This window comes from Pleurodeles waltl, chromosome 8 (assembly GCF_031143425.1).
Source record: "Pleurodeles waltl isolate 20211129_DDA chromosome 8, aPleWal1.hap1.20221129, whole genome shotgun sequence".
Taxonomy (NCBI): Eukaryota; Metazoa; Chordata; class Amphibia; order Caudata; family Salamandridae; genus Pleurodeles; species Pleurodeles waltl.
Window position 1 is genome coordinate 949,530,345 of NC_090447.1, and position 22,950 is coordinate 949,553,294.

A 22,950-nucleotide genomic window follows, 5' to 3' on the forward strand; every position below is an offset into this window, starting at 1 on the left:
ACATATGGAAACACTTAGAGGTCTGACCTCTCCTAAAGAGGCCCTCTGTCAACCCCAGCAACCTAAAAAACTACTGACCGATCTCCTTGCTCCCCTTACTAGCCAAAGTAACCAATAGCTCACTGATTAATTAGGACTCAACCACCCACTCAAGGCCTCACAATCAGGATCCTGTGCCAATCACAGCACCAATATTGTGCTTCTCACCACCACAAACAACATCAGATCTCTCCTTGACTGCATAGAAACTGTAGCCCTGATCCTCCTCTGCCTCTCCTCTGCATTAGACACTATCTTTCACCACACCCTCATCGACAGACTCCACGAAACCCTCAAGTGGATCACTTCTTTCCTTTCAGGAAGCAGACATAGCATTTGTCTGCCTCCCTACACCTCTGCTCCTAAGGCCATCACCTGTGAAGCACCCCAAGGATCATCCCTCAGCCCCACCCTTTTCAAAACTTATATGACTCCCCCCCCCCACAGGTGTCGTCAGATCCCATGGCCTCAGCATAATCTCCTATGCTGATGACACTCAACTCATCCTCTCATTCACCAAGGACCCTACCAATGCCAAAACCAACTTCTGTAGCGTTATGACAGATGTAGCCAAATGGATGAGAGTCAGCTGCATCAAGCTCAACTCTGACAAAACAGAAGTATTGATCTTTGGGAAGAACACCGCAACATCGGACCACAGCTGATAGCCAATATAAGTCAGACTGACTCCAACACCAATAGACCATGCACGCAACATTGACATCATCTTCAACAGCCAACTGACAAACGAAGGGAAAAATAACAGATGTTGCCTCCTTTTGCTTCCACAACCTCTGCGTGCTTCAAAGAATCTTTAGATGGATCACAATCAACTCCAGAAAAACCATTACACAAACCCTCATCACCAGCCACCCCGACTACTGTAATGTTCTCTACACTGGAGTCTCCAAACAACTCCTCAGAAAACTCCAGACTATATAGAACTCCAGTCTATATAGAAGACTATATAGACAGACTAAACCTGGACCTCCTAAAATGTACCCACATTGCCCCCACCTCAGAATTCTCCAGTGACTCCCCATCCATAAGAGAGAGAGAGAGAGAGAGAGAGTCATGCCTACAAAGCTCTGCACAACCATGGACCAACCTACATCAATCATCGATTCAACTTCCACCTGCCTACAAGACACCTTCGTTCAGGCTCACTAGCACTTGTACACACTCCCTGCATCTACCGCACCTGCAGCATGAGCCTCTCATTCTCACACATTGCCACCAAGACTTGGAATGACCTACTCCTCCACCTCCAAACAGCACCCTTTCTGGCAGACTTCAGGATGAAGCTCAAGACCTTGCTCTTTGACGTCAACATGCCACCCTCAGTGTCCAGATACCATTAGGGGTGATAGTGTGCACTCAACAAATGCTGATTGATTGATTGATTGATTGATTCAAAGTCATGTTATAATAGGCAGGAGGCTTCCCTCTTCTTGCTGGCAGTATAATTACAGATTTTTAAAAACAAAAATTAGAACTCCATCGCTAATGATCAAATTACAATCTATAAAGACATTCCACACTGTCCACACACACTTTTACTACCCTATGGTGCAGTCTCAAAGTCTAGGTTTTCCACAATTGTACACTAATTCCAAATTATTAAAACATGGCTGATTATACTGCTGTAGCTAAACAAATTAATTTATCCTCCAACTCTACTTATTACTAACCAGTTCAGATCAACCATCTCTCAGACATTCTGCTGTCACAATTTCTGGACTGTCTACCAGGAACTTGGAAAGGGGAATCATTGAGACACACTTACCTCAGAGATGCCATGTTGTAAAAGTGCCCATGACGGCTCACTGACAAATGTACAGTGTCAGACATGGCCTTCACTGTAAGGTCACCCCAAACATTTAGCTTTTTCTCAGAACTTTTTGCTGAATTTGTTTTTGTAGGCCTTAACATTTAGTGCGCTTTACCACTTCTAAGCAGTACTAAAGTGCTTGTGCTCTCTCCCTAAAACATAGTCACATTGGCTTATACCCAATTGGCATATTTGAGGTGTACCATATACCCAGGGTCTGTAACTTAAATGCTCTAAAAGGTCTGCAGCACTTACTGTGCCACTCAAGTAGCATCTCAAAAAAAGTTGTCCCAGGTCTGCCACTGCAGCCTGAAAGTAGTTTTATTCTGCCATGATGACTTTGCATTAAAACCCCCTTGCCAAGCCTTAAACATCCCATTTATTACATATACATTATCCCTAATGTAGGTCCTAGGTAGCCGATAGTACAATGTGTGGGGGGCAAATAAAGATTGTACTTGTATTTTTAAGTATTAAGGCGGTCATTCCTACTTTGGCGGGCGGCGGTCGCCGCCCGCCTGGCGGGAACCGCCAGAAGACCGTACCGCGGTCAAAAGACCGTACCGCAGTCAAAAGACCGCGGCGGTCATTCTGACTTTCCCGCTGGGCTGGCGGGCGACTGCCAAAAGGCCGCCCGCCCGCCCAGCGGGAAAGCACCAGCAACGAGGAAGCCGGCTCCGAATGGAGCCGGCGGAGTTGCTGGTGTGCGACGGGTGCAGTTGCACCCGTCGCGATTTTCAGTGTCTGCCAAGCAGACACTGAAAATCAATGTGGGGCCCTGTTAGGGGGCCCCTGCAGTGCCCCTAGCATGGGCACTGCAGGGGCCACCAGGGGCCCCACAACACCCGTTCCCGCCAGCCTGGTTCTGGCGGTGAAAACCGCCAGAACCAGGCTGGCGGGAAGGGGGTCGGAATCCCCATGGCGGCGCTGCTTGCAGCGCCGCCGTGGAGGATTCACAGGGGCAGCGGGAAGCCGGCGGGAAGCCGGCGGGAAACCGCCGGCTTCCCTTTTCTGACTGCGGCTTTACCGCCGCGGTCAGAATAGCCCCAGAAGCACCGCCAGCCTGTTGGCGGTGCTTCCTCCGTCCCCTACCCTGGCGGTCTCGGACCGCCAGGGTAGGAATGACCCCCTAAATGTCATGGTAGTGAAAAGCTCCTATATTTGCTTTCACTATTATGCCACCTACCTCTCACACAGGGTAACCTTGGGTATTCCTTATTATATTTAAAAAGCTGTAATTTCCAAATGAGAGCTGGTATACATTTGGAGTCTTTAGAATTGTAGTGAAGAGCCATATTTAATAAGTAAAATTGGGTTTTTGATCACAACTTTAACAATGCCACTTTCAGAAAGTTGGCATTTTTCTCCCCTCAGCCACTTTGTGCCTGTAGCCTGGCCTGGGTGACATAAATGGGTATAATTGACAGTTAGACTTTGTAAATTTCTTCAAGACAATCACATAAAAGAGGGATGATGTGTGCCTCAAAGGGCCATCTGCAGCCAGGATAGGGGTGTGGAGCTGAGCACAGCCCAGTTTCCAATTGAATAAGCCTGTCATCTGCCATCACATAAAGGCCCCAACAAACCCACATTTTCATGTAGCCAGCTTGGAGACAAGCCAGGGGAGGCAAGAAATTCCAGGCACTTTAATGACACTGTCCAGAAACCTTTCCCATCTTTCAGAACCAGGGCATCAGGTTATAAAGATTGGACCTCAGACACCAAATTTTCAGTATACTTTTGGACCTTTGGATACTCTGCCAGGAAGAAAAAATGATGTGCTGCTATCAGGACTTCCACTCTGCTAGACTGGTGCTCTAAAGGACTGATAACCTGCTGGATTGCTGCCCTGTTTGTCCTGCTGCTCTGCTACCTTCTACCTCGGGACAAGGGATGCCTCTTCAACTGTTCCAGGACCTCGAGAGTGACTCACAAGTTTAATGCCCTCCTGTTCGGAACCACAGGGACACAAAAGGCTTCCTCAATTTGTAACAGCACCTGGATGTAACCTGAGTCAGTTCTGAGCCTCCAGAAAGTGCCCCTCCAATCCTAAACCCTTGTAAATGGCACCAAAGGAACTTAAAACTTAAAATATTTATGGCTAAAGACTACTCACAGAACCAGGAGGAGATCAGGACCAATCTGTTTGCTAACCCCCCGAGATGCACCGCTGGTTGCTCTTACTTATTGGTCTCCCCTGCTACATTCTTCTCCACAGCATCAAATCCATTTCAATGGTACTTTGCTAAACGGGTATCTGACTTTGTGGAATTGTCTTTGGCTACATCCCTCTGCCTCATCCCACTGGAGATTTTTGTCTTCCATTTTAAAGACTAAATCTGAACGTGGAAATCTTCAGTGCAGCTTTGACCAAGTGGCTATCCAGTGATGACTCTCCCTCTTTGGATACCTCCCAATCGACTTTTTGTATACAAACCCAGCTCCATCATAGTCGGATATATTTTTAGACTTTGCCCTTGTCTCGTGCCATTGGCACTTTGATCTTTAAGATACTAGTTTTAAAAAAACTAAATAAATTATAACTTTGGTTCTACTGATTGGACGTTTGTCATGTCGTTGTCAAATAACTCATTGAAATATACTCTATTACTACTATTCAAAATTTGTGCGGGATTTTTTCTTATGTTGTGCTTTCACTTTGTTACAACTTATGTGCAGCATATATACTTTACATGTCTTGCCACCAAGTTAAGCCTTACTGCTTTTTGTGCCAAGCTACCCAGGGCTAAGCACATATTAATTTGGTGAATTTTTGTGGTTTTCCTTGCAAGGGAATGCGGCTCACACCCCAGTCAACCACCACCCCTAATTTCTCACATACAGATCATTTACTTAGGTCAGTATCCTCCCTTCCTTGCTTATGCAAATTGTGCTTGCTAGATTGTACTAAGTAGTGTTGCTAGGAAGTGTGAACAGGAGCAAAGTCTACCAGACACAAAGAAGAATGTCATAGAGCCAAATGTTCCCCAGACTCACAATGTTCTATTGCGAGATGTAACAAAATATAAATGGACAACTCAAATCTGGTTAATGTTTGGAACAGGCAGGGAAAATAATATTTAGTTTAAAGTTATGAGCTTGTTCACATTTTGGAGTAACAAGGTCCAAACTCGATCACTACCATAATAGCTTGGTGAAGAATATCATTGAAATAAATATTGTGTCAACAGTCTAGTGAACCATGATGTTGTGCTCCTATAGTTATAATGGTAAGTACAAAAATATTGGAAAAACAATCTCGTTGACAGTAATATCACTCAAATCTGACAAAAATATTGATTTTTATAAACAGAGGTTAAAGTAAAAAGAAGATGAATATTTCAATATAAATGTAATATGATATAAATTAAATATATTCAACTAATGTTTAAAAGTTTTCATACAACAAGCTTTATTCTGTCATAAAACCATCAAAGCAACCAGCAAAAAGCACATATAAATGCAATAATAAATACAGTGAATAAAAGCCAAAATGAATCACAACGAAAGAAAATAAAACCCTATCAATTCCCAAGCCCAGGGCACTAAGCATACATAGTTCCGTACTTTATAACATGATTCATTGGGATTAAAAAACAAAACTGGCATGTGTGGTGCACATAAGGGATTAGCACTGTTTGTTAAAAGAGTTCATATACCGTCTTTTAGGAGACGGGTGCCTATATGTCATGCATCCACAAGGAACTTGCCAACTGTCAGCATCACAATAGAAGAAATATCAATTTTTCGGATCCTAAAAGCAGTAGCATATTGTTGAGTGCCCAGGTTCTGGCAGATGGGTTTTATCCATTTGCGTCGAAGGAGAACATAAGCTGTGAAAAAGAGCAAAAAATGTTCAATGGTCTTAGGGTGTAAACCACAAGCTGGGCATGTATTCGATATAGGTGTTGCCCTACAGCTACTTGTCATGGACATTTGTAGCAAACACCTGTAATGAAAACAAATATTTAAGTTCTTGGCAAGGGGATTGAGAATAATATCTAGAAAGGGCTTGTATTGAGGATATCACTTATGGTCAAGAAATTAATTGGTCAGTTGCCCATGAGATGTAATAAAAAGATGTTTGCACCTAACATACGTCCAATAAACTAATTTCAAAGATACCATTTGGGCAATGTTTAAAATTATCTCTCTGTCTCTGTCTCACTCTTTCTTTCTCTCTCTCTCTCTCTCTATATATATATATATATATATATATATATATATATATATATATATATATATAAAAAACAACGAAGAATAACATGCACTCAGGACTTCAAAAAGAAAAAGCAGTAGCTTTTATTTACAATGCGTTTCGGCTGTCAACACAGCCTTGATCACGTGAATTTCAGCACCAATCAAATAACAGTTAAATACATCTCATTCAGTTACATAGAAATAGGACTAAATGTCAAGAGAAAGCTCTGAACAATAAATTCACATGGATAACCATGCTAAAATCTCTTAATACTTTAACAGAAAACAAATTCAAAAATAATCATCAATGCATAAATAATAATAAATAGACAATAATTAATCCATATTATTCATAAAATATTTTTTGTGTTTCCTTCTTATTTTCAACAAATCATTTGATCATTTAAAGATTCTATCCAATTAATATTTATGAATCTTTAAATAATCAAATGATTTGTTGAAAATAAGATGAAAACACAAAAAAATCTTTTATGAATATTATGGATGAATTATTATCTATTTATTATTATTTATTGATGACTATTTTTGAATTTATTTTCTATTAAAGTATTAAGAGATTTTAGCATGATTATCCATGTGTATTTATTGGTTGGAGCTTTCTCCTGAGTGCGCGTTATTCTTGTTGTTTCATTAATTATTTTTCGGTCTGCTCGTGCCAGCCTCGCGCCACCTCTCATGGGCCATCAGAGCCTGTAATGAGCATTTGTTGTTGGAGATGATATATATATATATATATATATATATATGTATATATATATGTACATATGTATATATATATATATATATATACATATATATACATATATATATATATAATATATATATATATATATATATCAACAACATTCATGAAATACTTCACGAACGACCGCACTCCGGGATCTCTTATTTCACAAAATTCATTTATTCAGGCTCCGTTAACTTCGTTTACAGCTCAACAATCACCTTCCCTACGCGTTTCGGTCTGAGAGACCTTGATCATGGGCATATATATATATTTATTATAAGCACGCCATGCCACATAAATACTAAAACCTCATGTTTACAATGGCTGCCATATTGCACCAAAAGGGAATTCTCAGTAGACAGACAGCATACCTACTGGGGTAATGAAGAAGGGTAAGAAGACTTCAGCAGAAGTATCAGTGGTACGAATATTTCATTTAAATATATGTTTTTTTAGACAAACAAATATGATTCAATGTAAAAGGTTTTCAGCCACTGGGGCTCTACACCGTTGATTGTATATTGACTTTAACCTACTATACGATGGGGGATATCAAGAATTGTTGAGAATGTTGCCTCTTGTTTTATTTTAGTTTTTCTACTTTATTTGAATTTGATTTGTTCATCAATGATGTATTACAACATTGTGATAAGCGACTGTTACAATACTGCTACTAGTAATATGGTGGCCATTGTAGACATGAGGGTTTAGTCCTTTACTTGTGTTTATAACTCATATGGAGGAATGACTTGCTTTTAATGATGGATACTGGAGTGAGATGTTACGTGATCAAGGCTCTGCTGAGCCAAAACACATTGTTTCTGTTTTTTGTTGCTGCAAACAAAAACAGCTGAGTGCAGCTGACGGAGTGCTTGTCTCTTTTTACAGGGAAAGAGGCCACAGATTTTATGTACATGCCGACGAGTGTGATTGCAGCACCACTGGTGGCTTGGAGCACCATGGTTACTGCATTGTAGAGATTTGCATATATATGTGTGTCTAAATATGATGTGTGTAGATAGATAGATGATAGATAGATAGATAGATAGATAGATAGATAGATAGATAGATAGATAGATGGATAGATAGATATATATTTTACATGATAGTTTTTACATTATGAGTATGCATATATATTCATAGTAATACTTTTAAAATAATCATAAAGTTAATATATGCAAAATAAATATATTGAATAATTATGATGCACTATGTATATATTTACACATCATTCCCCCAGATGGAAATTCAGTGCCTGATTTAGATGTTGGCAGGAATGGTCTCAGCATAGACTTTTCAATTGAAACCAATCCGCCAGCTTGACGGTCTGCTCACTCTATTTAGATGTTGGCGGTGCCACACACAAATCATTTGCAGGAGAGGGAAAAGTGGATGCAGTGGGACCCCAGCCACTATTCCAGCCCTGCAGATATAGATGTGCCTTACAGCTGAGAAAGAAGTGACTGCCGATCTCAACTTCTGAGTTTGCAAATTGTGTGAAGGGGGTGAAAACTCACCATTTTTCCCCATTCCACTTCTTTCTTCGACTGCACATAACTGGACGACACCTGGGGACGCCACCGACTCATGGAGAAAACACAACCCCCACAATTGCTGGGCTCGAAGGTAGGCATGAAACTTTGCCAGGGTATGTTGGGTGGGCACTCCACAGGAGGTTGGGACCACTTTAGGCATACACACGTCACAGTAATATTTTTAAATGGCTGTGACATGCATATGTAGAGGAGACAATTGTGTCACACATGGTTGGGAACACATTGCCACAACATGCATATCGAACACATACACAACTGTCATACTGGTGTCATCATTCATTGCAAAATGAATGCTGGCACTACAATGACAATATACTCACACTGGACAATGGTGTCCATGTGTAGACATTGCAAGGGGACCTGTATGGGTAGGTTTGTAATATCTGTTGTATTTGTGAGCCAGTACAGGTGTGTGTGTGTGTGTTGGCTGTTTGAGGTGGAGGGAGCTAGAGTGGGTGTTGTGGTTGTGTTTGTATTAATGTCACTTGTATGTGAGACTTGTGTTGTTGTATATGTTGTGTTGCTGTGTGACACATTTGGGTGAGTTTTGCTGTTGTGTAGCGGATGTTGTTGTGATGTGTGTAGTTGTGTGTGTGTGTGTGTGTCTTTCTGAAGCTAAGTGTGTAGTTGTGTTAGATATTGTGGTTGTGTTGTGTGTGGGTGCAGTGTCAAGGTGTATGTATGTTTTGTCTTGGATGTATGTCAATGTCTGTTTTCAGCAGATAGAGGTTGTGTTGTGTTGGAATTGTAATGGATGATGGTGTGCATGCAGTGTGTTGTGTAGCACAGAAGGACACCTAAGGCTAACGTAGACTGTTTGTGTGTCACTTACCTCTATTCCATAGTCATTGTACAAAGTCCTTTGGGTTTCACTGCAATTTAACTCCATCAGCAATCCATGGCCAGTACTCCTCTTGCAGAACTTTAACATCTAAACATTTAAATATGGCGAGTGGAACACCATCAACTTGACGGTCTTCTTGTGTCTGCTGCTGAGGTGGCTTGGCAGTAACACCGCCAAGATCTAAATTAGACCCTCAGTTTTTCATCCTTATTCAACCCATTGGCAACCTTAGTTTCTAACTTCTGCTGTAATTATGTTCCAGGTTATGTTTACCTGTATATTTTCTATATCTAATGTAGGAAAGTACTCCTTTTTGCCCTGGTCACCCCCAAACGTTTTTGACAGATACTGGTGGTTACTAACTCTGGCTATGCCCTGCGTACTGCTTACCAGTCCCAGTGCTCCGTGTAAAGTGGATATTCAAATTAGGCTAAATATAATCTGCAAAATTAACCTACCTATAAGCCCCTAGTATATGGTAGGGCATGTAGGTTTAAGGACCCCAGCATAGGTAGTGCACACAGTGTCATTTTAAAGGCAGGCCTGCCCTGCTGGCTGCTTTTAAATTAAAGTTACATGTAAATTGAATTAGAAGTACTTTTAAAGTCTTAAACAACCTTATTTTTTACATATACGTCACCCATAAGATGTGCCCTATGTGCCCCTTGGGTTGGGTGCCATTTAACTATAAGCATGGACCTTATAAAATAGTTTTATAAGCCGTGGTGAGATAAAACAGTGACATTTGTTTTTCCCTCATTGGAGTGAATGGCCTCCATAGGCTATAATTGGGAGACTTTATTTTAATTTATAAAGTCCCCTCAGGAGACAGATGGAGCAAGTTTGGTATCAAATTAATTGTTATAATAAATCCCAAAATTTACAATTGTTGGATTTCACATAAGTTGTTCAGGTAAAGAGATTTAAACTTTAACTGAAAAATCGCCAACTTCAGCTCTGCAGTGTATTTGCTGCTTTACTCTCATTGGCCAGCTTCTGTAACCCTGGCCAAGCTGCCTTGCTGAGGTGTAAAGTGGCCTGGCTCAACACAGAGAGAGAAGTGCCTGGGGGAGGAGATCTTCCCTCAGCAGATGGGGAAGCAGGAAGGGGGTAGGGCTGCCAAACGAAGGAAAGGAAGGACATTTGAAGCAACCCAGCACCTCCCTCACATCCTGCAAACCTAGACAATTAAATGTCCCCTTGATTAGATTAGGAAAGGGGAGGTGAGGGGTGTGTTTAGGATTTTTAGCCACACCACTGGGTGGGCTCAGCCAGATGTAACCTCCCAAAATCATTTTCAGCCATGATGGATTTTTGAGGAATGTTGCTCCCTGGGACTGATTTTTGTCACACTTCTCAGGAAGTGGTCATCACAGTGGGAAGGACCCTGCACCTGATTAGAGAATCAGGACCCCCCTTTTCTCACCCAGGAGTAAGGATAAAACTGTCAGACCTGCACCCACACCTCCGATCCCTATCAAGAAGAACTACAGGAGAAGAAGGACTGCCCTGCTGGACCTCTGACCTGCACTTGGATACTACACTCTGGAGGACTGCACAAGCTGCACACTTGGGCTTTACCACAAGAAGGACTTTGCTTGGGTTCAAGAAGAGACTCACTGTTTGTTACAGGTGAAACCTGCTAACCAGAGTCCCCTGCACCATCTCCTGAAGAAACTAACCTGCTGACCACTGTCCAGTGGCCAAAAACGAATTTGTGCCAGTGCATTCTGGGAGTTGTGGTCTGCACCCTCAAGGAGCATCTCAGAGCTTCTGGAACCTTGGAGTGAGCTGAGGACCTCAAAAGCCTCAAAGGAACATCTAGAGAGGATCCAGAAGTTTGGATAACTTTGGAGAACTTCTGGAAAAAAGCTCCCTAAATGGACTGACCCACCCCAGTAACTCTAGCCGGCTTGCCTCAACCGCGACCTGGCCTGACTTGCAGGTTCATCACGGTGAAGAAAATCTCAGAAAAAGTGACTAAGTTTGAACGTATGAAGTTCACCGGGATCTCCCAGGCAATGTAACTGAAGAGAGATCCAGGGACATCGGATCAAGATCCAGGTTTGCCCCAGTTGAAGGATTTTCATCTTGAAAAAATGACTAAGTCTGAAGGTAAAAATCTCCACGAGGGCTACTGTGATGCGTATCCGAGGAAGAGTTCCAGTAGGTCAGATTGGACTGGCAACTTGGTCCTGCTGAAGAAAATCTTCAAGAAAATGACTAAGTCTGAAGGTACATTTTTGACTGAGGCCGGGCTACAGCCGAGCAGGGCTAAAACGCAGTCAGACTCAAACTTTGAGTTTGCCCTGTTTGAGGTGCGTCCAGATGACCAGATTGACGCTATTCGTTTCTAAGTGCTAAAAAGCATTCATTCTTTAAAAATTCATATGTTCGGTTCCCTTTATCCTATTTTATTAGTTTGGTGTCATTTTAAAGCTAAATTATTTTCTATTTTTATAAATTGGTTTTGGATTTTTAAACTGTTTCCTGTGTTTAATTTAATTACTGTTTTGTGATATTTGAATGCTTTACGCATTGTCTCCTAAGTTAAGCCTTGTCGCTCGTTGCAAACCTACCAAGGGTTGAGCTAGGTTTAATTTACTGAGACCTAACTGGACCTAAGTGAAGGTCAGTGGCCTACTGCTAAGTCTAGGTACTTACCTTCCCCTACCAATAACCCATTTTCCAACACCTGAGTTTTGGAGGTCACTGATAACCACTTCTTGAAAGGTGTCAATGTGATCATGTAGTAATGTAGTTGTGAAATTATAACTCATTTTAAAGCCAATTGGACAATATTTGTTGAATGTGATATCACAGTCATTCCCACTGCTCCTTGGTTTTTTTGTTCTTTTTACTTCTCCTTGTTTTACCCATAATCTTTCCTCCTCCACCTCTTAGACGTCCCTTTGCCCTTCAGTTTGAGTCATTGCTTTTTGCATCTTAAGAAACTTAAAAATTCCTTGTTGGTTTTGCATTGGAAATCAGTTCCTTTTCACTTTTTGCCAGTTCACCTAGATCAGATATATCACTTTCTACCCAGGTATCTGTTGTATCCATAATGCCTGAGTATTCTCCAACAGCCCCCACCCCAGGAATAGTCGTTGGCATACTTGTTGAGGTTCCTGTTCCTTGTGGCACATTTATATTCCCATGTTTTCTCTTTCCATCATACATTTTTCTGAATGTTAGTATCCATCCTGTTTTGTAGTTGTGCAACTCCCTTTGAAGCGTTCTTTATTTATTTGCTTTTTTATCATTTGTCAGCTCATACAGTTTTCTGAGATTTTTGTATCTCAATAGATTTTTGATTCTTACATCTTTACAAATCCATCAGAATGGTATCAATCTTCAGCATATATTGTTCAGTCTTTAAATGCATATGTCACCAAAATCTCAAGCATTTTTATACAGCAACTATAGTTATTATAGAAGTTGGTCCTAACTATAACTACCTACTGGTTTATATATACATATATATATATATTGTAATTGTATTTTTATAGCATTTCCTACCCTGACGAGGCGCCAAAGAGCTTTTCGGCGAGATGCTGCAAAACGCCAGCCCAGTTACCTAATTTCCCCTTGTCCGTCCTCACAGGTCAGGCAGCTGCCATTTCAGGGGGGCACATGACATGGCACCTAACTGCGTAACAGCACAATTTAGCAGATATACGGACAAACTACGCCACACACGGATTTACTCACATTACTGCAAAGACACTTGTGCAACCTATGTGGTACCTGATCCTCTGCTCACCATTCTCCTCCATAGGGCACATCTGCTGGGAAAGATGATGAGAAGGCATCATCCACCGGTGTACAGACCCCTGGTGGACCTGTCAACAATGGAAGACAGACACATCATTATCACCTACAGAGTTGATCGTGCCACCATCCAAGACCTATGTGCCCAATTGGAGCCAGACCTGACGTCAGCTATCTGCTATCCCACCAGTGCAGGTCTTGTCAGTGCTCCATTTCCTGGCAAGTGGCTCCTTTCAAACAACAGTGGCCATGGCATCAGGGATGTCTCAGCCAATGTTCTCTAACCTGTTGACCAGAGTCTGCCCTGCTGAAACACATGCGCAGCTACATCGTGTTTCCACAGGTGGAGGATTTGCTCACAGTGAAAGTTGACTTCTATGCTCTGGGACATATCCTCAACATCAATGGTACCATTGATGGTACCCATGTGATGTTTGTCTCTCCCCGCAGACATGAACAAGTGTACAGAAATAGAAAAAGCTACCATTCGATGAATGTGCAGATGGTGTGTTTGGCGGACAAGTACATCTCTCTTGTGAATGCCAAGTGTCCTGGCTCTATGCATGACACCTACATTTTGAGGAATATCAGTATCCCTTATGTGATGGGCCAACTCCAGAGGCACCAAGTGTGGCTAATAGGTGAGCCCAGGGTCCCCACACATTATGAGTAGGTGTCTGGGTATGGGGTAGTCCCTAAGGGTTGGTGTGTGTCTAACAGTTCTCACTCAACATTTGCAGGTGACACTGGTTACCCCAACCTCTCATGGCTACTGACCCCAGTGAAGATTCCCAGGACAAGGGCAGAGGAATGCTACAATGAGGCACATGGGTGAACTAGGCATATTATTGAGAGGACGTTTGGCCTCCTGAAGGCTAGATTCTGGTGCCTCCATCTAACAGGTGGCTCCATATACTACTCACAGAAGAAGGTGTGCCAGATAATTGTGGCATGCTGCATGTTGCACAGCCTGGCATTGCGACGCCAGGTGCCTTCTCTGCAGGATGATGGGCCTGATGATTGTCTTGTTGCAGCAGTGGAGCCTGTGGACAGTGAGGAAGAGAAGGCAGAGGAAGAAGATATTGACAACGGAACCAACATCATCATGCAGTACCTCCAGTGGCACACAGGTAAGAGAATGTCACTGCTCCTCACATTTCTGAATACTGTAGAACAATGTATAAGTCTGCCTTTTCACCTCTGTCTATGGACACTGACAGTTCACTTTGGCTTTCCTTTTTACAGATCTGGGTATCCCATTCTGCCTTCTGCTATATGTACTGCTGCCCAACAACTGTCATACATTGGTATGAGCAAATGAATATTTACATTGATATTTGTTGGTGATGTTGTAATAATACATTTGTGAAAGAACAGACTGACTCCAGATTGGTTTGTGATTCAAGGGTGTTTATTTAGGTTCTCATAAGTATAGTGGGATGTGCAAGGGGCTGGGGTGATGGTGGAGGAAGGTCCATAGTAGAGTCCAGTCTCTTGGTATCACAGGTGCATTGTGCAACGGGCATAGTAAGGGGAGTAATGGCAGTTCAAGGTGGACAGGGTGACATAGTGGACAGAAGGGTGACAATCAGGAGAGTCTTATTTCCTGGCAGGGTCTTGGCAATGTTCTGTGTCTTCTGCCTGAATCGCAGGGACCGTTGTGGGGTGGTACGCCTTCTGCAGGGGGTGGGGTGCTGGTGGGCTGTTGTTCATGTGGCGGGGCCTCCTGTCCACTAGCGCCGGGGAGGTGGAAGGCTGTTCTTCGGTGTGGCTAGTGTCAGGGGCCCTTTGTTGTGCCACTGCCTCCCTCATGGTCTTGCGTATGTCAGCCAGCACCCCTGCAATGGTGACCAGGATGGTGTATATGTTGGTGAGGTCCTCCCTGATCCCCATATATTGTCCCTCCTGCAGCCGCTGGGTCTCCTGAAACTTAGCCAGTACTGTGCCCATGGTCTGCTGGGAATGGTGGTATGCTCCCATGATGTTTGATAGTGCCTCATGGAGGGTTGGTTCCCTGGGCCTGTCCTCCCCCTGTCACAGAGCAGTCCTCCCAGCTTCCCTGTTGTCCTGTGCCTCCGTCCCCTGAACCGTGTGCCCACTGCCACTGACCCCAGGTCCCTAATCGTCCTGTGTTTGTGGGTTTGTCTAGGCTCCCTGTAGTGGTGGACACACTGCTGATTGACGTGTCCTGGGAAGGGTGGCATGGGCCCACTTGGTGGGGGCTGTGCTGGTGTTTCCTGAGGGGGGAGGCTCTGTGGTGGGTTGGGGCTGTGGCAGGGGAATCAACTGCCCAGAGGTCCCTGATGGGCCAGGCTGGTCATCTTGATCCAGGCGTGCAGAGCTGCTGTCGTCACAGTGGGCCTCTTCTGTGGGGGGACTGGATATGGCTGGCACCTCCTGTCCAGTGTTGTTGGGTAGGGGTCCTGTTGGGGTGTAAATGCATTGTTATTTTATCTATGTGTGCCATCTTGTGCAATGGGTGTGTTTCCCTCTATTACTGTGCTTGCACTGTCGCATTGGCCTTTGTGTGAGTGGTGATTGTGTGCCCTGGGTGAGTCTCTCTATTGGACATGCTTTGGTGATGGGATTCCATGCATGTCTGTGATGGGTGTCCATGCATTGTTGTTGCATGCAGGGCTTGGTTGTGGGAGTGGTGGGGTATGATGGTGGGGTAATGTGGGAGATGGTGAAGTCATGGCAGTGAGGGTGAGGGTGGGAGTATGTGATGGCATGCAGGTAGGGTGGGGGATAATGTAGTTAAAGTTTGCCTTACCAGAGTCCAGACCTCCTGCTACTTCTGCGAGGCCCTCAGGATGCATGATCGCCAAGACCTGCTCCTCCCATGTTGTTAGTTGTGGGGGTCCACCGTCAGTCCTCTGTACAGCAATCTGGTTTCTGGATACCACGGAACACACCTTCCCCCGTAGTTCGTTCTATCTCTTCCTGATACCATCCCTTGTTCTTGGATGCTGCCCCACTGTGTTGACCCTGTCGACAATTCTCTGTCATAGCACCATCTTCCTAGCAATGGAGGTCTGCTGCACCTGTGATCTGAATAGCTGTGGCTCTACCCGGATGATTTCCTCCACCATGACCCTGAGCTCCTCGTCAGAAAACCTGGGGTGTCTTTGAGGTGTCATGATGGGGTGTGAGTGATGTGTCAGGGATGTTTGATGTGATGTGTGGGGTGCTGTGTTGGGGTGTGTGGTGTGAGGTGCGTGGATGGTGTATGAGTGATGTTGTTGTATGCCTCTGGATGCTGGTGTAGTCTTTGCTTTTCTCTCCCTCTGCTTCTTCCAAATTGTTTGCTGTAAGGTGTTGTGGGTAATGTGAGTTTGTGTTTTATAGTGGTGTGAATGTGTGGGTGTGATATGTGTATGTGTGTCAGGTGTGTGTATTTTGAATTATTCAATGTGGTTGTGTTTTCAAAGTGTATGTGTGTTTTGAGCGCGGCGGTGTGTACCACGAATGGTTTACCGTGGTTGAAAGACCGCTGTGTTGATTTGTGGGTCGTAATACTGTGGGCGTATTCCTTTTGGCGTGACGGTGTGAGTTTTACTATCGCCAGTATATCACTGACCTTTGGTGTGGAAAACTTGGGTGGGTGTCTGTATAGTGGTGGTATTCGCAGTGTGGGTCATAATACCCATTGCGGATTTCAGCCACGGACACGGTATGTTGACGGCCATCGGCACGGCGGTCAGTGGGATTTACCGCCAGGGTTGTAATGAGGGCCTAATTCTTTAAAAATTCATATCTCTGGTTCCCCGTATCCGATTTTATTTGTTATGGTGTCAGTTTAAGGAAAAACGTATTATCTATTTTTATAAATTGGTGTTGAATTTCTATTCTGTTTTGTGTTCTACTTGTTTATTGTTTTGTGATTTTTAAATGCTTTACACACTTGTCTCCTAAGTTAAACCTTGTTGCTCATTGCTAAGCTACCAAGGGTTGAGCTGGGTTTAATTTATTGAGACCTAACTGGACCTAAGTGGAGGTTAGTGGTCTATTGCTAGGTGTAGGTAGTTACCTGCCCTTACCAATAATCCACCTTCCAACAACAGTTATCCAAATTTAGGATGGAAAGAGGTTGGTCTAATTCATCTTTGGTTTCAAAGGCAAAATTATGATTGCTTTGTTTGTGGTGGGAGGAATGGAGACATTTTCATGGGCCTCCTAAAGCATTTCTATCAGCTGGATCCTACTGTGGTTTGGTCGTTTTTATACAACTCTAGGGGTAGACCAGCATTTTACCAGAGACCCTCAGAGCAATGGTCAAATTAATTTCTGGTGGGGAGAGAGGTTCATCCAGGTCTGTTTTGTGCAGGCTTCAGCCATGGCAGCTTGGCCTGCCACACATATTTGCTGAGTTCAGCATGATGCAGAGGCATGATGTGTGATGTTGAAAGAATTAATTGGATTTGGAAGTGCAGTGCAGTGTAGCACATGTACAAGGGAGTAACAGAAATACTTTGTTGAGTATGGATGCACTGCAAATATCTATGAGCCTCCAGTTCATTGCCCGTTCTGACATTTGTTCTTAATGCTTCCAAGTTGGTGCCCTGTAGGAGGCTGACCTGGTTTGTAATGGGTACCTTGGGTACTTACACCTTATACCAGGTCCAGTTATCCCTTATTAGTGAAATGTAGTAGTGTTCTAGCACCTTAGGCTGATAGAGGTAGTTATAGCAGAGCAGCTTAGGCTGAACTAGGAGACATGCAAAGCTCCTGCAATACCACTTATAGTTACACAGTACTTATACACAAGTAAAGACAATACTCAGGGTTACCCAAAAAAGGTATTTATTTGGGTGACACAGTACCAAAAATATCTTAGAGACAATACTCCTTCTGGAGGTAAGTATTATACACAATATATACACTTGACACCAAAGATAGACAAGTAAATAATCATAGAACAATGCAAACAATAAGACATGCTATAGAAAGCAATGGGAGAAAATAGGTCTAAGGACAACACAAAACATATGCTAAGAAAGTGGAATGCGAATCACAAATTCCCCCCTAGAAACATCTCGTGTGTGCAGAATTGCTGGAGAGTAAGAATACATTAATGGTAAGTAAATTACCCTTCCCTAGACCTGGGCCAGGCTGTGCATGAAGAAATTTTGCAAATAGTGCACAGAGGCCTCAGGAGATGAAGAAGACGCAGTACACAGGGGCACCATTTCTCCCAAATTGCATCAGCAGGACCTCAGGACAGTCTATGTCGATGATGCCCATCCTCTGTGTCCTTGGGCGAATGCTCGTCGCTGTGAGAGGAGTCCAAGGGTACCGGTTGTCATCTTGGAAGGTACCTGCTGGAGCGGGGGAGTGACTCCGTCACCCCCAAGAGATTTCTTTGGTCCTTCTGGTACAGGATGAAGACAGGGAGCTCTCAGAGCATGCACACCATGGAAATTGTTGCAGTTTCTGACTTGGAGCTGAGGTTGCTGAAGAAAAGTATCTCTAGTGGATACTTTGTTGCAGTTACAGCGTTTCTTGGAGCAGGCTGTGGTTGATCCGAGGTCAGAGGAAGATGAAGTTGTTGCAGAGAATTCCTGAAGAAAACATGCAATCAGAATCTGAAGAGAACCCAGAGGAGAGACTCTAAATAGCCCTGAGAGGGGAATTGGCTACCTTATCAGGTATGGACCTATCAGGTGGGTTCTCTGACATCACCTGCTGGCACTGGCCACTCAGAGCCACCCAAAGTGCCTTCACACCTTGCAAAGCAAGATGGCTGAAGGAGTTCTGGGCGCCACCCATAGGGTGGTGACGAACAGGGTGTGGTCACTCCCCTTTCCTTTGTCCAGTTTCATGCCAGAGCAGGGGATAATGGGTCCCTAGACCAGGATAGACTGGCTTATGCAAGGAGGGCACCATCTGTGCCCTTCAAAGCATTTCCAGAGGCTGTGGGAGGCTACCCCTCCCCCGCCTGTAACACCTATTTCCAAAGGGAGAGGGTGTAACACCCTGCTCTCAGATGAAATGCTTTGTTCTGCCTTCCTGGGACTAGGCTGCCTAGACCCCAGGAAGACAGAACCCTATCTGCGAGGTGGCAGCAGCTGTAGCTGCAGTGCGGGCCTCAGAGAGCTGGTTTGGCTGTACTGGGGGTCCATGGTGGAGCCCCCAGGATGCATGGAATTGGTTCCCCAATTCCAAATTTGGAATGGGGGAAAATTCCATGATCTTAGACATGTTACATATTCTGAGTTACCAATGTGAAGCTACATATAGGTATTTACCTATATATAGTGCACGCATATAATGCTGTCCCCGCACTCACAAAGTCAGGGTAAATGGCCCTGAACTATGTGGGGGCACCTTTGCTAGTGTAAGCGTGCCCTCACACTTAGTAACTTTGCACCTAACCTTCAGCAAGTAAAGGTTAGACATATAGGTGACTTATAAGTTACTTAAGTGCACTGAAAATGGCTGTGAAATAACTTGTGCATTTTTTCATGCAGGCTGCAATGGCAGGCCTGTGCAAGGGTTTGTCTTAGCTCCCTATGGGTGGCAAAAGAAATGCTGCAGCCCATATGGATCTCCTGGAACCACAGTGCCCTAGGTACCTAAGTCCCATATACTAGGGACTTATAAGGGGGGTCCAGTGTGCCAATTGAAATTGGTAAATTAAGTCACTAGCCTACAGTGACAAATTTAAAAGCAAAGAGAGCATGCACATTGAGGTTCTGATTAGCAGAGCCTCAGTAACACAGTTAAGCAATACACAGACACACCCATTAGGCCATAAACTATGAGCACTGGGGGCCTGACCGGCAGGATCCCAGTGACACAGGCAAAAGCATACTGACATACAGGTAAAAATGGGGATAACATGCCAAGGAAGATGGTACTTTCCTACATGCCCCCTGCCAGTAGTACAGATGACATTTCTAGATTCAGGTCCCTGACTCAATTAAAATTGCCTGCCAGCAATAAGAGCTCAGAGATCACCAATAACAAGGTAGATAGCATACTGACAAGTGCTAGGGAAGTATATGCCCATGAGGTGCATCTTTCTACCATCCAAAAGCTGACTCATTAGGACACATTGGCCCTCATTACGACATTGGCGGATCCAACAATCCCACTTACCACCACGCTGACTGCTGCCAAGTTACCACCACCGCCGTGGATATCCATACACCATATTATGACACACAAACACACATCAGTCACTATTCAGCCACTTACACGATTCCGCCAGTCCAAAGGTCAGTGATAAAGTGGCCATATCAAAACCCATACCTTTACGCCAACAGAACAACACCCATCACATGATGACACACGAATCACCATGGCGGACATTCATTGGTGGTAAACCATTGGCGGTACACACCGCTGCGCTCAAAATACACACACTCAAACAAAACAACATCACATTGGACAATACAAACAACACACACCTGACACCCATACACACCACACGCACACACCCATACCACTATAAAACACCCACCCACATTACCCACAACCCTGTATGACTACAAACCATTGGCACGAGACAGACACCATGACCACAGACAAAACCAGAGCCACACACTACCTACACCTATACACCACCCACGCACCCCACATCGCACACCCCAACACATCACACTACACACCCTAACCTACACACCTCACACAACACCCATGGCACCACAAGACACCCCCAATTCTCAGAGGAGGACCTAATGGTCATGGTGGAGAAAATCATCAGGATAGAGCCACAGCTATTTGGAGCACAGGTGCTGCTGATATATATAGTTAGGAAGATGGAGCTATGGTGACGCATTATGGATAGGGTAAATGCCGTGGGACAGCACCCAAGAACCAGGTGTGACATCAGGAAGAGGAGGAACAACCTATGGGGGGAAGGTATGTTTCATTGCAGCAAGACACCAACTTGCTGTACAGGGGACTGGCGGTGGACCCTCACCTCCTCTCAATATCAAGTCCCCCCACAAAAGAGGCCTACAGTGATGATAGCAACCCTGGACTTCCGGATCTGGATGACCAACCTGGCCCATCAGGGACCTCTGGACAGCTGGTTACACAGTCACATACCACCACAGAGCCCCCCCACCAGGAAACACCACCACAGCACACACCCATTGTACCCTTATCTCTGTCCCCAGGACACGTCAATCAGTAGTGTGTCCACCTCTACAGATAGGGCACACCTCATACCCAAGACAATCAAGGACCTGGGGTCAGTGGCAGTGGGCAGACGGTTCAGGGGACAGAGGCACAGTACAACAAGGAAATTGGGAGTAGTGCTGTGTGCCGGGGGAGGACAGGCCTAGGGACCTGACTCTCCAGGAGGCACTTGCAGAGATCCTTGGAGCATATCAACATTCTCAGGACACGATGGGCCAGATCCTGGACAATGTGCAGGAGAACAGGCGGCTGCAGGAGGGACAGTACCAGGGTACCAGGGAGGACTTGCATGCCATCAACACCACCCTGATCTACATAAGAGGGTTGCTGGCAGACATGGCCAATATTATGAGTGAGGCAGTCTCACAACAGCGGGCACCTGCCACTAACCAGACATCTGAACTGCCTTCCACCTCTGCTGCTGCTAGTGGCCAGCAGGCCCTGCCACAGGACCAACAGGCCACCAACACCCCTGCCCCTGCAGAAGAAGAACCACCACGCAAACGTTCCCTGTGATCCAGTCTGAAGACAGAGACACTTACCAAGACCCCTGCCAGGAAATGAGACTCTCCTGATTGTCACCCTTATGTTCCACACAGTCACCCTGTCCATCTTGAATTGCCATTGCTCCCCTTCCTATGTCCCCTTGGACAATGCATCTGTGCTACAAATAGACTGGAACAATACCCTGGACTTTCCTCCATCATGACCCTATCCCATTATACTTGTCCCTCTTCTACTTAGCACTTCAATAAAAACCCTTGGAAAAAATAGAAGTATGGAGTATCTCAATTTTTTCAAATATGTATTCATTTAACCACGTTAAACAAAAAGGTACACTGTTCCAAAAAACGTAAAATTTAGGTATCCAGAATAGAAATAATTCAGAAGCAAGGGCCCTCAGGTCTCATCATCAGGCTTGCTCCACACCAGACTGATACTGCAATGTCTGACGGGACCCGCAATGGGGTCACCAAGCCAAACGTCTGTGCAGAATAGAAAAACACAGTGTAGAGAAAGAAAAAAAGGGAATGAAAATAAAATTGACTCAACTCTCCTCAGGAACTGCCTTTTACTCAATAGTAGGAGATGTTGATCAAGGTTAAAAACATAAAGGAGAGTCTAAGGGGAATAATGATCCTTTGCTCTTGCAATAATGTGGTTTTAGAATGTTGTTTTTGACACCACTACTGGACTAGTTAATCTCCTTGTCCCCTACTTTTTGTGAATTCATTTAACCAGGTTCAAACAATGCAATTCAACTGTACAGTAAATGAGCATATGTTAATGACCTGTAGCTGGCAGCAGTGATCACACCAGGAACTATTGTGAGACACCAACATCTGTAAAATGAATTGCCAAAGGGTACAGTAAGTGGGCATAGAAGTGGGAAATAACAGCATGCCAGTGCCACAGAAATTAAATATAATTATAGTGAAATGTTAAGTAACACTGACTTACCTGTGTGTCATTGGAAGTACTGTCTAATGACTGATGTTCTGTTGTCCTCATCCTCACTGTTCACAGGGTCCACTGCTGCCACACAGGCATCTCCAGCCTCCTCCTCCTGCAGAAAAGGCACATGGCGCCTCAGGGCAAGGTTATGCAACATGCAGCATGCCACTATTATCTCGCAGACCTTCTTGGGTGAGTAGCACAGGGATCCACCTGTCAGATGCAGGCATCTGAACCAGGCCTTCAGGAGGCCAAAGAGATGTTCTATAATCCTTCTGTTTCGCCCATGTGCCTCATTGTTACGTTCTTCTGACTTTGTCCTGGTATTCCTCATAGGGGTCGGCAACCAAGATAGATT